We start from the raw sequence: 15,680 nt of genomic DNA, 5'->3' as shown, positions 1-15,680 counted from the left end.
GATTTACTATTTCGTTCCCTCGATTTACTAAAATGTGCACGATTTACTATTTCATTTCCTCGATTTACTAAATTGTGAGAATTATTTACTATTACATTCCCACGATTTACTATTTCGTTCCCTCGATTTACTAAATGTGCACGATTTACTATTTCATTTCCTCGATTTACTAAATTGTGAGAATTATTTACTATTACATTCCCACGATTTACTATTTCGTTCCCTTGATTTACTAAATTGTGCGCACGATTTACTATTTCGTTCCCTCGATTTACTAAAATGTGCACGATTTACTATTTCATTTCCTCGATTTACTAAATTGTGAGAATTATTTACTATTACATTCCCACGATTTACTATTTCGTTCCCTCGATTTACTAAAATGTGCACAAGATTTACTATTTTTCCTCGATTTACAAAAACATGCACGATTTACTATTTCATTTCCTCAATTTACTAATTCGTTCCCTCGATTTAGTTTTGTTTCCTCAATTTACTAATTAGTTCCCTCAATTTACTGTTTCGTTTCCTCAATTTACTAATTAGTTCCCTTGATTTACTGTTTCGTTTCCTCAATTTACTAATTAGTTCCCTCAATTTACTGTTTCGTTTCCTCAATTTACTAATTAGTTCCCTCGCTTTACAAATTCATTCTCTCGATTTACTAAAACGTGCGAATGATTTACTATTATGTTCCTCAATTTTCTAAATCGTGTGCACGATTTACTGTTTCATTTCCTCGATTTACTAATTAGTTCCCACGATTTACTATTTCGTTTCCTCAATTTACTAATTCGTTCCCTCAATTTACTGTTTCGTTTCCTCAATTTACTAATTAGTTCCCTTGATTTACTGTTTCGTTTCCTCAATTTACTAATTAGTTCCCACGATTTACTATTTCGTTCCCTCGATTTACTAAAATGTGCACACGATTTACTATTTTTCCTCGATTTACAAAAACATGCACGATTTACTGTTTCATTTCCTCGATTTACTAATTAGTTCCCACGATTTACTATTTCGTTTCCTCAATTTACTAATTAGTTCCCTCAATTTACTGTTTCGTTTCCTCAATTTACTAATTAGTTCCCTTGATTTACTGTTTCGTTTCCTCAATTTACTAATTAGTTCCCTCAATTTACTGTTTCGTTTCCTCAATTTACTAATTAGTTCCCACGATTTACTATTTCGTTCCCTCGATTTACTAAAATGTGCACACGATTTACTATTTTTCCTCGATTTACAAAAACATGCACAATTTACTATTTCATTTCCTCACTTTACTAATTAGTTCCCTTGATTTACTGTTTCATTTCCTCAATTTACTAATTAGTTCCCACGATTTACTATTTTGTTTCCTCAATTTACTAATTAGTTCCCTCGATTTACTATTTCGTTTCCTTGATTTACTATTTTGTTTCCTTGATTTACTATTCGTGCACAACTATTTACTGTTTCGTTTGAACATTTTGAACATTCATAGAACATTCAGAAATAACCAACGCTATTTTATGAGATGGCTAATTCGTACGAATTTGTACGATTTGTCTAAACCCCAGTGACAGTTTTGGGGCGGGGTTAGGGGTAGGTCATTTGTACGAATTCATGCGAATTTGGCAACTCGGAAGATATGTATGATTTACTAAAAGAGTATGAATTCGTACGAATGACCTACCCCTAACCCCGCCCCTAAACCTACCCGTTACTGGGGTTTAGACAAATTCTATGAATTCATACGAGTAGGTTGTACGAATTAGCCACCTCTTAAAATATGTGCGAATTGGTCGTGAGATAGCGTTGGCAACCCGATCGCATGGCAATTCGCACATACGAGTGCCTAATTCGTACAAATTCATAGTTTTTTGCTAAATCATAAATTTAGCAAAAAACATATAAATGAATGGCTAATTCTAATTAGCCACCTCGTAAAATACGTACGAATTGCCGTGAGATCGGGTTAGAAATAAAATTTTAAAGTCCCCCTGTGGTGAAAATCAAGTTTTTAATGTTGTTTATATGTCTAAGTGGTGTTTTAATATGCTTTAAGACAAACCATGTACAAATTCATAAATCATTGCTGAGTATTTTGTGCAGCGTTTATCTCAGTAAGTTGACCGAGTGGATCTCCGAGCTTGTGTGTGTGAGTGGAGGCGGGGCTAATTAGCATTTTCATAAATTTGCACATACTAAACGAAGCAAGGGTTACATTCAAGCTATTTTAAGGCATGAAGATTTTTTTTATGTCATTTTGGTGATCAAAGATGAGTTTTATGGGGTAAAATGATTGACTACAGGGAACTTAATAGGGACTTATTTTTGTTAGCTGGGGTGCTTTCTTTTTTCTCCCAAGTTTCATCTCAAATCCAATCAAAATTTCCTGTGAAGGAAACAGTTCTTTTTCACATCAAGGGCAAACAAGTCTTGTCACATTTGTTTCTTTAGATGCACTAAGGAATGAAAAACAGATTGACCTTGAGAATAAGATGCCGCATTTGGCCCTCAGGTTCTAATTCTCCTCCATCTGGCTAAAGCTCTTCATCTTTCCTTTGTGTTTCTAGAACGCTTGATTCTCTCCGCCGGTAATCAGTCTTCTCAGCTGCAGCACAGACATTCCGAACAAGGATTTTTCCCACTGTTTATCCTGCGGATTAGTGACTACGGCACTCTGGCACACGAGACTCATCCGAAGAGAACTCATTTGCGTTTGCTGCTGTCGTCTTCAATGATTTTACTGTGCAAATGAGCCTCTAACTGGAGGCGTGTGGCCGAATTTTCATAGTAAAATCATTTATCAAACTAAAACCTTTTGTGCCGCCTCCAGGCGATATATTTAGGGTTTAAAACGAGCCGTAAATGAGCACAACCGAATTAAACATCTCATTTTGTGACGGGTGAAAAAACGTTCGTCTGATTCTGCCTTTCGAAAATTAGTCTTACAGAAGAAGCATCAGATTTTTCTCGGTGTGTGAGAGTTTGATTTCAGTATCTGTCATGTGGCAGTCTGCCATGGAATATTTAATGGCACCAAGCTGTTTTTTCTCCTCGTTTTCTCCTTACAGAAGGATGAAATGGCGTTCCGAGCGTTAGAAGGGCCGTGTAACTCCAACAGCTGCTGGGACGCTCGTCTCTCAAATCAGCGTTTGTTTGCATGTCGTTGCCTGTCAGCGCAGCAGATGCCCAAACATTTACAGCTGTTACAGTCGCTTCATCAGCGGCTCTCCTCTTCAGTCCGACAGAAGGGAGAACAGAGATAAATGAGCGACAGGCTTCTCCGATGGCTTTGGGTTCATCCCGGCTAACAGGGAATGTTCTGGGCCAAAGCATTGTGAGATCGTGGAGACCTTTGGTGCAACTGGTTTACAATCAACTTAGGCTTACAAAGCTTTCTCAAAGTTATGAACAAATGGAACATTAATGGAACGTTCATTCAATGTTATCTGGTTTATGGAACATTTTTTGAATGTTGCAACTTGTTTCGGAATCTTCACATTCAAAAGTAACATTCCGTAACATTTGCAGAATGATAAAATGGAATGTTTCCTTAACGCTTGCATAAGTTTTTAGAGAACATCCAGAAGTAACTTTTCAAATCTTAATGGGAACGTTAGGAAAAGGTTCTTTGTTAGTTGGGATGTCATGTGACGAACCTCTGATCCTCGGAGCACAAAACATGGGCGTCTTTGAAGCTCGGCTCTGTTCTGGATGTATTTTTCATGACGCTGTGTTTGCAGCAGCCATTTCGGAAGAGCAGCTAATTATCCATTCCGGCCTAATAGCAGACATGGTGTCTAGTTTTTGCTCATACATTTATTCATAGTATCTCATAAAGTCACTGTCTTCCTCTGATTAAAGAAAGGTTGCTTTAGAAGAAGTCCTGTTATTTTCCCGCATCGCAGACGTGTTCTGAGCTGGACCGAACCGGTTCTGTAAATACGTCTGTTCTGGCACAGTCAGATCGGTGACCTCTGACCCCAACTGACCGTCACTGAGAGGAACCGATGCTCTTAAATCCTGTTCTAGGCCTTCATATACACACTAGCTCATTCAAAAAGAATTTATTGATTTGAGGGGTGAAATATGACCTGGAAATCAATTTGTGAAATTCACAGTATAAAACTAAGCAGAAACATGTTTAACCCTATAAAACCAGTGTAATATTTGATATGTGAATTTCTAAGACCTCTAAACGATCAGTGTGATCAAAACTTTGCTGCATTCTGTCGTCTGATATTTTCAACTTTTTTTTAGCAGGAAAAAGTCTTTAACTGTACAAACGTCCATCTTTTTGCTGTGAAATCTGTTTTTTTAAAACAATCCATTCACTGGGATAAAACAACAACTCAATCGCTGGGTTAAAACAACCCATTCGATGGGTTAAAATAGCCCCTTTCGCTGGGTTAAAACAACCCGATTGCTGGGTTAAAACAGCCCATTCGCTGGGTTAACAACCCCTTTCACTGGGTTAAAACAACCCGATTGCTGGGTTAAAACAGCCAAATCGCTGGGTTAAAACAGCCCAATCACTGGGTTAAAACAACCCATTTGATGGGTTAAAACAACTCGATCGCTGGGTTAAAACAACCCCTTTCGCTGGGTTAAAACAGCCCATTCGCTGGGTTAAAACAGCCTATTCGCTGGGTTAAAACAACCCATTCGATGGGATAAAACAACAACTCAATCGCTGGGTTAAAACAACCCATTCGATGGGTTAAAATAGCCCCTTTCGCTGGGTTAAAACAACCCGATTGCTGGGTTAAAACAACCCGATTGCTGGGTTAAAACAATCCGATTGCTGGGTTAAAACAGCCAAATCGCTGGGTTAAAACAGCCCAATCGCTGGGTTAAAACAACTCAATCGCTGGGTTAAAACAACTCGATCGCTGGGTTAAAACAACCCCTTTCGCTGGGTTAAAATAACCCATTCGATGGGATAAAACAACAACTCAATCGCTGGGTTAAAACAACCCATTCGATGGGTTAAAATAGCCCCTTTCGCTGGGTTAAAACAACCCAATTGCTGGGTTAAAACAACCCGATTGCTGGGTTAAAACAACCCGATTGCTGGGTTAAAACAGCCAAATCGCTGGGTTAAAACAGCCCAATCGCTGGGTTAAAACAACCCATTCGATGGGTTAAAACAACTCGATCGCTGGGTTAAAACAACTCGATCGCTGGGTTAAAACAACCCCTTTTGCTGGGTTAAAACAGCCCATTCGCTGGGTTAACAACCCCTTTCACTGGGTTAAAACAACCCGATTGCTGGGTTAAAACAACCCGATTGCTGGGTTAAAACAACCCGATTGCTGGGTTAAAACAGCCAAATCGCTGGGTTAAAACAGCCCAATCACTGGGTTAAAACAACCCATTCGATGGGTTAAAACAACTCGATCGCTGGGTTAAAACAACCCCTTTCGCTGGGTTAAAACAGCCCATTCGCTGGGTTAACAACCCCTTTCGCTGGGTTAAAACAACCCGATTGCTGGGTTAAAACAGCCAAATCGCTGGGTTAAAACAGCCCAATCGCTGGGTTAAAACAACCCATTCGATGGGTTAAAACAACTCGATCGCTGGGTTAAAACAACCCCTTTCGCTGGGTTAACAACCCCTTTCGCTGGGTTAAAACAACCCCTTTCGCTGGGTTAAAACAACCCGATTGCTGGGTTAAAACAGCCCGATCGCTGGGTTAAAACAGCCCAAGTTGGGTCAAATATGGACCAACACAGTGACTGGGTTGTTTTGACCCAGTGGTTGGGTTAAATGTTTGCTCAGCCTGCTGGGTAGTTTTATTTAACCCAACTATTGTTTAAAAATTACGGTATGTCTGGCTTAAAATGACCCAAAGTATGTTGAAAATTAAAAATCAGACACATAATTACTAGAGGCAACAATAATAATCAAAAGGTGAACATTTATTAATAAGCATTTTAATACGTTTATTATTTAAACATATTAATAAATATTAATTTCAGTATCTGAATATTCAGTAGCAATACAGTAATTTTTAAACAATAGTTGAGTTAAATAAAACTACCCAGCAGGCTGAGCAAACATTTAACCCAATCACTAGATTTGTTCATATTTAACCCAACTTGGGTTGTTTTTAACTTAGAATTTTCTAGAATGTGCATTTTATATAAGTAGTGTGTGTGGGTTGTTTTTTTCTCTATATTCTCACTTTATTAGACAATATGAGCCATAAAAACCTGATGTATCATTTATTTTATTTTGTCTAAAGGTTCAATAAACTGATCCATTTCATACATGCAGACTATTATTTCATTCGTCAGGCTTCACGAAAAGTTCGTCAGCAGCCTCACTGGTTTCTGGCGGGAAACGTTAAACCGGTTCACGCCGGCTCTCATTTTCCTCATGTGGTCCTTATCGACCCCTTCGTGTTTATCCTCCAGCTTTCATATTTATTCCGCAGCATTTTCATCCCTGAGCTCCTGTAGACGTGTGAAGTGTGTGCTGTTTTCCTCACTCATCTCAACACGTATATTTTGGTCTTGTCAAGTGAGCTCAGGTTCCCCGATGGTTCGGTGGGTTTCGCTGGCAGACGCCCACTCGCTCCAGAATCAGGGTTTCAGGTGAGAATGAGAGAGAAGCTTCTGCTTCTGACGGTAACAGTCTCGAACCGACCCGAGCTCGAGCCCTAGAGGGAGTCAACTGTACTTTGAATAAGAAATTATCCTAAAACATAGCAAATAACCACCATCGTCGCAGCACAATTTTGATCTTAAAAAATATAGCAGTACAGTAAAAAAAACAACCTGGTCTCATAGGAAATACGTACCTCTGCGCACTTTTTTGCAGCGCCACAAATATGTACCACCAGGTACGTATTGCTATAGTTCTGAAACAAAAACGTCCACTGGGGTCGCTAAAGAGAAGGACATGTTACATTTCGATTAACAGTCAGAGGTATGTACACTACAGCATATCCAATTATCCTAAAACTGTGTTATTTTAGTGATAAATGTAACGTGATTCGTGTTATATTACTGAAACATGTTTAATCTGATGGTAAATGTAACGTTAGAATCATGAGAGTGCTCACGACGCCAGTAGAACAGATAAGCTAATTTAGCTAGCTTCCTTCAATTAACATTACGTACTCTGCAGTACAAAAATTACAGCCGCAGCATACATCGACAGAACCCTGGCAAAGTAGGTACGTTTGTAGCCAGGTGGCTATAGTGAACTAAAATTAGCGCTTGCTAAGTTCTTTTTTTAGTGATAAATGTTTGCTGTAATGGTAAATGTGATGTTAGAATCGTGTGTGAGCACTCCTGATAAAAGCAATGCCCTTCAATTATGTTTCTGTAGTACATTTTGTAGCTAGCTAGGTGGCTAACGTTGGTGAGCTAACGGTGAACTGTCTGAACATAAAACTTATATGTTTGCACATACACACATTCAGCAAATCACCAGTTCACCAGTTATGAGCACATCCATATGTGCAAACAAATGCGATATACATTGCATTACTTTCGATGTATTATTAGATGAGGTTAATCTGCGTTTATACCTTAAGAACTACAAATCCCATGAAACTGTCGACCAATTATGTGTTGCCATAAAACGCCGTGTGCAAACATGCGCACTATCAATGTGTGTGTGTGTGTGTGTGTGTGTGTGTGTGTGTGTGTGCGCGCGCGCCCACACAGTAAGAAACTACGTTTACATCACCAAACAATTTTATATGTGCTTGCAGGTTCCCGACATATGAAAGTGATAGAAAAGCAGCAGGTTAGTCTTTCCATGTAGCACCAACTTGTGCCATAGCCATTGCTTATGAGTGCGCATTACTACATTTATGTATGTATTCTACATGCATTTTAATGTAGCTGTTGAATCTGCCCATACGTCTAGGCCAGCCCAAATAGGCCAGTAGCCCCTCACTTCAGAACACTCAAGATCCAAGGGGCGGAGTCGGGTAGGTTAAGATATATGGAAAGTGGGAGGAGTTGGATCTAGAACCAGGAGGTGGAGATGGGTAGGGTTAGAGCCAGGGGGCGGAGTCGGGTAGGTTTAGGGCTATGGAAAGTGGGAGGAGATACACTCCGCCCCTTGGATCTTGTGTTCTGCAGTGAGGACTATCTCAAGTAGGCTGCAGCCTGCGGTGGACATCCAACTCCGCCCACAGCCAAGTGTGACATCAGAAGCCGCGTCCGTGCCCAATATGTCACCTCGTGACTCCCCATTAGATGTATATACATATCCTTCAGATGCAAAAGCCTCCAAGTGTCATCTGAAATGTTCTTCTAAAATGAGCATTTTTATCAAGCTTGTATGTTTAGGTTCAGTTATTTCACTTTAATGGCAATTAATAGGTCCTTTTCAGTGACATTAAAGTGAAATAACTGAACATAAACATATGAGCTTGATAAAAATGCTCATTTTAGAAGAAAATTTCAGATGACACTTAGAGGCTTTGCATCTGAAGTCTTCATATATACACATATCCATGGTGATTCCCCATCCCTGTGTCACCCCTGGAACCCAATTTGTTGTATGTTGGTTTCCAATAGAGGGTATGCACGTGACGTCACCGTCAACCATTATGACTGCGGTCACGCCCACTAAGTGGCAAAAGACTGACAGGATTGGTTTTCAGCGTGAATGCCGCAAAAAACACACAAAACACATCCAAAACAGCAAAGAGCTTTGCGACTGACTGTACAAATAGCTTTGACACAAAACCTGAGGTATAATTTTACAGACTGCCGAAAGCTACAGAAAAAAGAAGCAAATGGATCACTGCAATTCACAGAAACAGCTGGACTCCAGCAGAGAAACATGGATTTGTAGTTAGCATTTTGTGTCAAATTATACCGTGGCGTATATATTGTATTGTTATATACAGTGTTGACAAGCCTACCGATATTGTAGTTGTATAAAATATTCACAGTCAGATTTGCTTTGTGTATTTCCCTGGTGTTGAAATCAGGCACATATAACTGTCAGGAAACACGACTCCAGGCTGCATGTCAATATCCATGGATTAGGTTTATTTGACAAGTTGTAAGGACCACTTTCGAGTCCAAACTTTAGTGTAATCATTTGTTTTTACTTGCGTTTTCGCAGTTTCTCTTATTAAATCCAGTCATGCAGCAGGTTCTTTTGCCACTCAGTCCAGCTGAGGGGGCGTGTTCTGGCGGGAAAGGGACGTCTATGCATACCCTCCATTAAAAGGATTTTTAGGCATAAGGTAAATGATGAAAGCGCATTAACCCCACCCCCAAAAAATTACTTCACCAGAAATCCCGCCCTGCTGCTAATTTCATTGGTTACAGGTTTAGAGATAAGTGTTTGGTGTAGGCAATCTGTACTGTGATTGACATGACCACATTTGGATGTCCACCACAGGCTGCAGCGAGACTCTTCTCGGCTAGCCATTAGTACCCGCCTTTATAGTAACAACCTAGTTTCAAAAAGTTGTTACTGGATATTACGTTACAAAAACATGTTGTATTAAGGTTTTAATGTCATTTTTTACTTCATTTTAGAGATGCCAGGAAGCACACAAAAAATATGCACAGGGTGCAACAACCTAATAAGTGTTGCTTATAAGACCTGCCCGCATTGCAAACAAGTGCAGCCATATAAAGCAAAAGTTGCATCTCTTCGCTGCAACTTTCAAAATAAAAAATCGGAATGGAAGGCATCGCTGAAGAAAAACAACAACAGGACGGTCGTCCTTAATAGCAGCCATGTGTTGGTAAGGTTAGGTCAGGGCTAAGGGATTTATGAAGTGAAGTCAGTTATCACAGTAAAGTTTAACAGTCAATAGCCATGTTTCCATGTGATTGTAAAGCAAACTTTTGAAATGTTGCAAAAAAAAGAGAAAAATGTAATCAAATGTGAATCAGGTGTGTTTCCATCAACTGGTTTGGAGTAAATAAATTAAGATCCCGCGAGGTGATCCTCCCGCACTGAGGACGCCCCTAACCTGCCCTGTTTACCACCTGCTTTTGGGCTGCATTCATAAACATCCCGCCCTTTAGGAGACGGGACCTCGGCGCTACAGGGGCCATTACCGGTGTGGTGCCAAATTTAAAAAACCTGCCAGATTAAGATCACCCTAGTAATGGAAGTTTTGGAGTAGGTTTGGGTTAGGATTAGGGGTGGGGTTAAGATTCAGATAGACTTGAGGGTGAGGGTGGTCATAATTTGGCAGGGAGTCGAAATTCAGCACGACACTGGCATCACACCATCCACAGGCTGAGCCTTGATCAGAAGGACTCAGGCCCCTGAGTGACACCAGGCAAGCGGTCTCCAATACACCACATTTCCTACACTGCCTGTCAGACAGGGTTTCAGTGCTGGGCTCTTCCCTCTTAGCTTGCCGCTACTGAGTGAATCCTGGTTAGTTACTTTTCCTCCGCTTAGCATTGTGCCTGACTGCGTAAACAGCTGATCAGTCATGTGAGTTTAATGTTCGCTACGTCAGAACTTGGGCAAAGCTGTTTCAATGTGCCGTTCAGCGCATTAACTCTTTTTTGAAAAAGGCAAAAACCACCTCAAGCGAGCATGACCTTTTTTTTTTTTGACTAAATATGTTTTTTTTCCAATGCGATACTTCAAAAAGCATATAAAAATACATTGATGGAAATATGGCTGCTGAAGCAGAAAAAATTATCACAATGATAGGATTTTTTAAATATGTAGTTATAAACCAATAGTAATTAATTTCTTGATATAAGTTGTTTATCAGATATGACCATTAAACAGCTGTCATGAAATTAATGTTAAAAATTAAATCATTGTATTCTGTGCATGTTTTTTTTTTTTTATGTTTTTATTTCAGCTTGACAAACTTGCTGCACTTGATTTCTTCCCCGTACTACTGTTGGGGAAGAAATCCCGGGGAACCTTGGTGGCCGATGTCATCCTAGGCGGGGATTATATTTTGGAACATGATTTGCTTCAGAAAGTTAAGCTAATGTATGAAGCTGTGCTCAAGAGTAAGTCTTTTTGTACGGATATGAAGCTCTGTAATCTGGAAACACTGGTAACTCAAAAGAATGTGAACCCACAAGTATCATTCTCTTTATTTTTCATATCGATGCAAAAAATGAGCATTACTTTCAGCCGTAATAGGATAAAGCAGCATGTGATGGCTCTATTGCTAAAGGAAACTATTTGGTGAAGTCAACAAGCTAGATAAAAAGTATTTAGGCAGACAGTTTTGTGGCATTAATTTCAGTTGATGGGAGAAGTATGTGTTAGGTCTTTGATTTGCCCCTGTTTTAAGTTAAAGTATATATTACCTACCCATTTCTGATAGGGGCCATATACATGCAGTTTGTGCCCAAATCAGTCTACTAATGACATGCGCTCAGCTTTTTGATTCGGAGCACTGCTGAACTCTTAGTCTGGATTGAACAGGAACTTTTTTATTCATAATAATATAAAACTGAAGGACAGTCGCCTGTTTTCTCAGCCAATCAGATTTTTGCTATGAATTGAATTGAAGCTAGCATTCTCTGGCCATTGGACATATCACACCTGTAATGTAAAAATCAATCTTAATTTAAATACTAGCCTGTTATCATCACTCACTGTCATGATCACCAGTGAGAGTGCCCTATCAGCCACTAGAGGGCACTCCATCCCGGACTCTTATTTCCACCCGTTACATGGACTACAATTCCCATACACACTCACAGGACTCATTATCCCATGTCATTGCACCCACCTGTTTTGTGTTCCTCATTAGTGTTTGTCTATTTATACTCAGTTGTTTCTGTCCTTGGTTGTGGTTTGTTAATTTATGTTACGTGCACTTTTGGTTCCTGGTTTTGATGTTTTATGTGGACTGTCCTGGAGTTTGACCCTTGCCTGTGTCTGGATTACGCTTTGGATTACCCTACAAAAGCAGCATTTATTGTAGGGTAATCCAAAGCGTAATCCAGACACAGGCAAGGGTCAATGAGCTGTCAAAGTCAAACAGCTGGGTGCAATGACATGGGATAATGAGTCCGGTGAGTGTGTATGGGAATTGTAGTCCATGTAACGGGTGGAAATAAGAGTCCGGGATGGAGTGCCCTCTAGTGGCTGATAGGGCACTCTCACTGGTGATCATGACACTCACCCGCAGGTCCTCTTTCTTGTGGTTTCAATAATTAGTCATAGGCTATATGGAATAAAGTGCCACTGAGAAAAACTTTTAATTTTTAACTGTTTAATTTTTCTTGTGTTTGATGTTTTTCTTCTCTGCAAGTTCATTTTCAAAGACAGAAGAAGGCCACAAGTAGCACAGAAACCACCAGCCCTCCAGAAGCTACTGGCACCGATACCATCAGACCTCCAGAAGCTACTGGCACCGATACCATCAGCCCTCCAGAAGCTAATGGCACTGATACCAATAGACCTCCAGAAGCTACTGGTACCGATACCATCAGACCTCCAGAAGCTACTGGCACCGATACCATCAGCCCTCCAGAAGCTACTGGCACCGATACCATCAGCCCTCCAGAAGCTACTGGCACCGATACCATCAGAGCCCCAGAAGCTACTGGCACCGATACCATCAGCAGCCCCCAGAAGCTACTGGCACCGATACCAATAGACCTCCAGAAGCTACTGGTACCGATACCATCAGACCTCCAGAAGCTACTGGCACCGATACCATCAGCCCTCCAGAAGCTACTGGCACCGATACCATCAGACCTCCAGAAGCTACTGGCACCGATACCATCAGAGCCCCAGAAGCTACTGGCACCGATACCATCAGAGCCCCAGAAGCTACTGGCACCGATACCATCAGAGCCCCAGAAGCTACTGGCACCGATACCATCAGCCCCCCAGAAGCTACTGGCACCGATACCATCAGCCCTCCAGAAGCTACTGGCACCGATACCATCAGACCTCCAGAAGCTACTGGCACCGATACCATCAGACCTCCAGAAGCTACTGGCACCAATACCATCAGCCCTCCAGAAGCTACTGGCACCGATACCACCAAACCTCCAGAAGCTACTGGCACCGATACCATCAGAGCCCCAGAAGCTATTGGCACCGATACCATCAGACCTCCAGAAGCTACTGGCACCGATACCACCAGACCTCCAGAAGCTACTGGTACCGATACCATCAGACCTCCAGAAGCTACTGGCACCGATACCATCAGCCCTCCAGAAGCTACTGGCACCGATACCATCAGACCTCCAGAAGCTACTGGCACCGATACCATCAGAGCCCCAGAAGCTACTGGCACCGATACCATCAGAGCCCCAGAAGCTACTGGCACCGATACCATCAGCCCCCCAGAAGCTACTGGCACCGATACCATCAGCCCTCCAGAAGCTACTGGCACCGATACCATCAGACCTCCAGAAGCTACTGGCACCGATACCACCAAACCTCCAGAAGCTACTGGCACCGATACCATCAGAGCCCCAGAAGCTATTGGCACCGATACCATCAGACCTCCAGAAGCTACTGGCACCGATACCACCAGACCTCCAGAAGCTACTGGCACCGATACAACAGGCTCATCAGAAGCCACAAGACCCCAGGGCCAGAAGGCCAAAAAAAGACACAGAAGTGAAGTATAGTTCCTTAATAGTCAGTAATGTGTTACTGTATGTGGAGCATATGGTACTAAAATATATATATGTATGTCCAAAGTGTGTCCAAACTTTTGACTAATACGGTACATTCTAGTTTTGTAATGACTTACTGTATTTATATATAATGTTTAATAATGTGTGATATCTTGTATATTCTTTATACAGATCTAGTCCAACAGAGGGGAGCCAGCAAGATGAAGCAAAAAAAAAAGTGTTAAGTACATTGTCTGAATTTAAAATATGATGTATCAACTACACTTTGATTCTGGAGTCACAGTTTGCTATATTGTCTATACTTGTATATTGGTATACTTATTTCAATGTCATATTGCCTGTATTTTAGATGAGTGTCCAGAATGCTGTAGGAGAGCCAGGGAAAACAACTTTGACTACTCCAAGATTTTGAAAAGAAGAGTGAGAGAGGTTTGTCTTTCTAAAGACTTTTTAGTCTTGCTTTATATCAATGTACTTGCATTCAATCATTATTATTATTATTATTATTATTATTATTTTATTTAATCCTTTTTTTTTTATTTTACAATGAATAATAAATCTGCATTTTTTGAGCACTTGACTCTACAACTGGATGTCTGGAGAACAATCTATATTTAGTGTTCATGCATTGAACTCTAATGTAACCAGTTTTACAACAAAATTTACTTTGCAATAGCAGACAAGAATTTGGCTGTACGTATTGATCATATGATGTAGACTACTATCCGATCAATACTCGGTTACCACCCATCAAATATGTAGAAAAAGTCTTACATACATTAATGTATTATGTGGTAGGGTTTAAATATGTTTAGGTAGGTCTTAATTTCAAGCTTATGTTGCTGTTCATTTAACGCTACTTGTTCTTTGTTGTCTGACTGTCTGATCAATATGAAACCTACAATTGCACACACAGTTCTGTAAATAAATGTACTTTGCAAGTAATTCTTGGATTTTGATTTTCCTTCATAGCCATAGTACTTTTTTGCAAGTATTGACGTGAAATAGGTCTTACAATTGCAAGACTTGACCCAATGCAAATGTTGCTTGATATTGTGTTGTGGAAAAAATAAATTGTATAAAATTGTGTTGTTTTATGTTTATTCTATAGGGAACAGATGAGGTCCTCATTCATTGGGTTCCATGCAAGACCTGGTAAGTGTACTAATGTACAGTTTATTACATACACACCAAACACAACAGTTGAAACATTTGGGTAACTGTAACACTATCAACAGTTATTGAAATGTTATTATGTACAGTACAGTCCAAAAGTTTGGAACCACTAAGATTTTTAATGTTTTTAAAAGAAGTTTCGTCTGCTCACCAAGGCTACATTTATTTAATTAAAAATACAGTAAAAAAACAGTAATATTGTGAAATATTATTACAATTTAAAATAACCGTTTTCTATTTGAATATATTTGACAAAGTAATTTATTCCTGTGATCAAAGCTGAATTTTCAGCATCATTACTCCAGTCTTCAGTGTCACATGATCCTTCAGAAATCATTCTAATATGCTGATCTGCTGCTCAAGAAACATTTAATGTGTACAATTGTACAAAATATTTGTGTACAATATTTTTTTTCAGGATTATTTGATGAATAGAAAGTTCAAAAGAACAGTGTTTATCTGAAATCTAATCTTTTGTAACATTATAAATGTCTTTACTGCCACTTTTGATTGATTTAATGCATCCTTGCTGAATAAAAGTATTCATTTCTTTTCTTTTCAAAAAAATAAAAATAAAAATTCTTACTGACCCCAAACTTTTGAACGGTAGTGTATAATGCTACAGAAGCTTTGTATTTCAGATAAATGCTGTTCTTTTGAACTTTCTATTCATCAAGGAATCCTGAAAAAAAAAAGTACACAACTGTTTTCAACATTGAAAATAATCATAAATGTTTATTGAGCAGCAAATCAGCATATTAGAATGATTTCTGAAGGATCATGTGACACTGAAGACTGGAGTAACGATGCTGAAAATTCAGCTTTGCATCACAGGAATAAATTACTTTGTGAAATATATTCAAATAGAAAACAGTTATTTTAAATTGTAATAATATTTCACAATATTACTGTTTTTTACTGTATTTTTAATTA

Source organism: Megalobrama amblycephala, linkage group LG18, assembly GCF_018812025.1.
Source record: "Megalobrama amblycephala isolate DHTTF-2021 linkage group LG18, ASM1881202v1, whole genome shotgun sequence".
Classification (NCBI taxonomy): Eukaryota; Metazoa; Chordata; class Actinopteri; order Cypriniformes; family Xenocyprididae; genus Megalobrama; species Megalobrama amblycephala.
Note: the sequence above shows the minus strand (reverse complement) of the source record.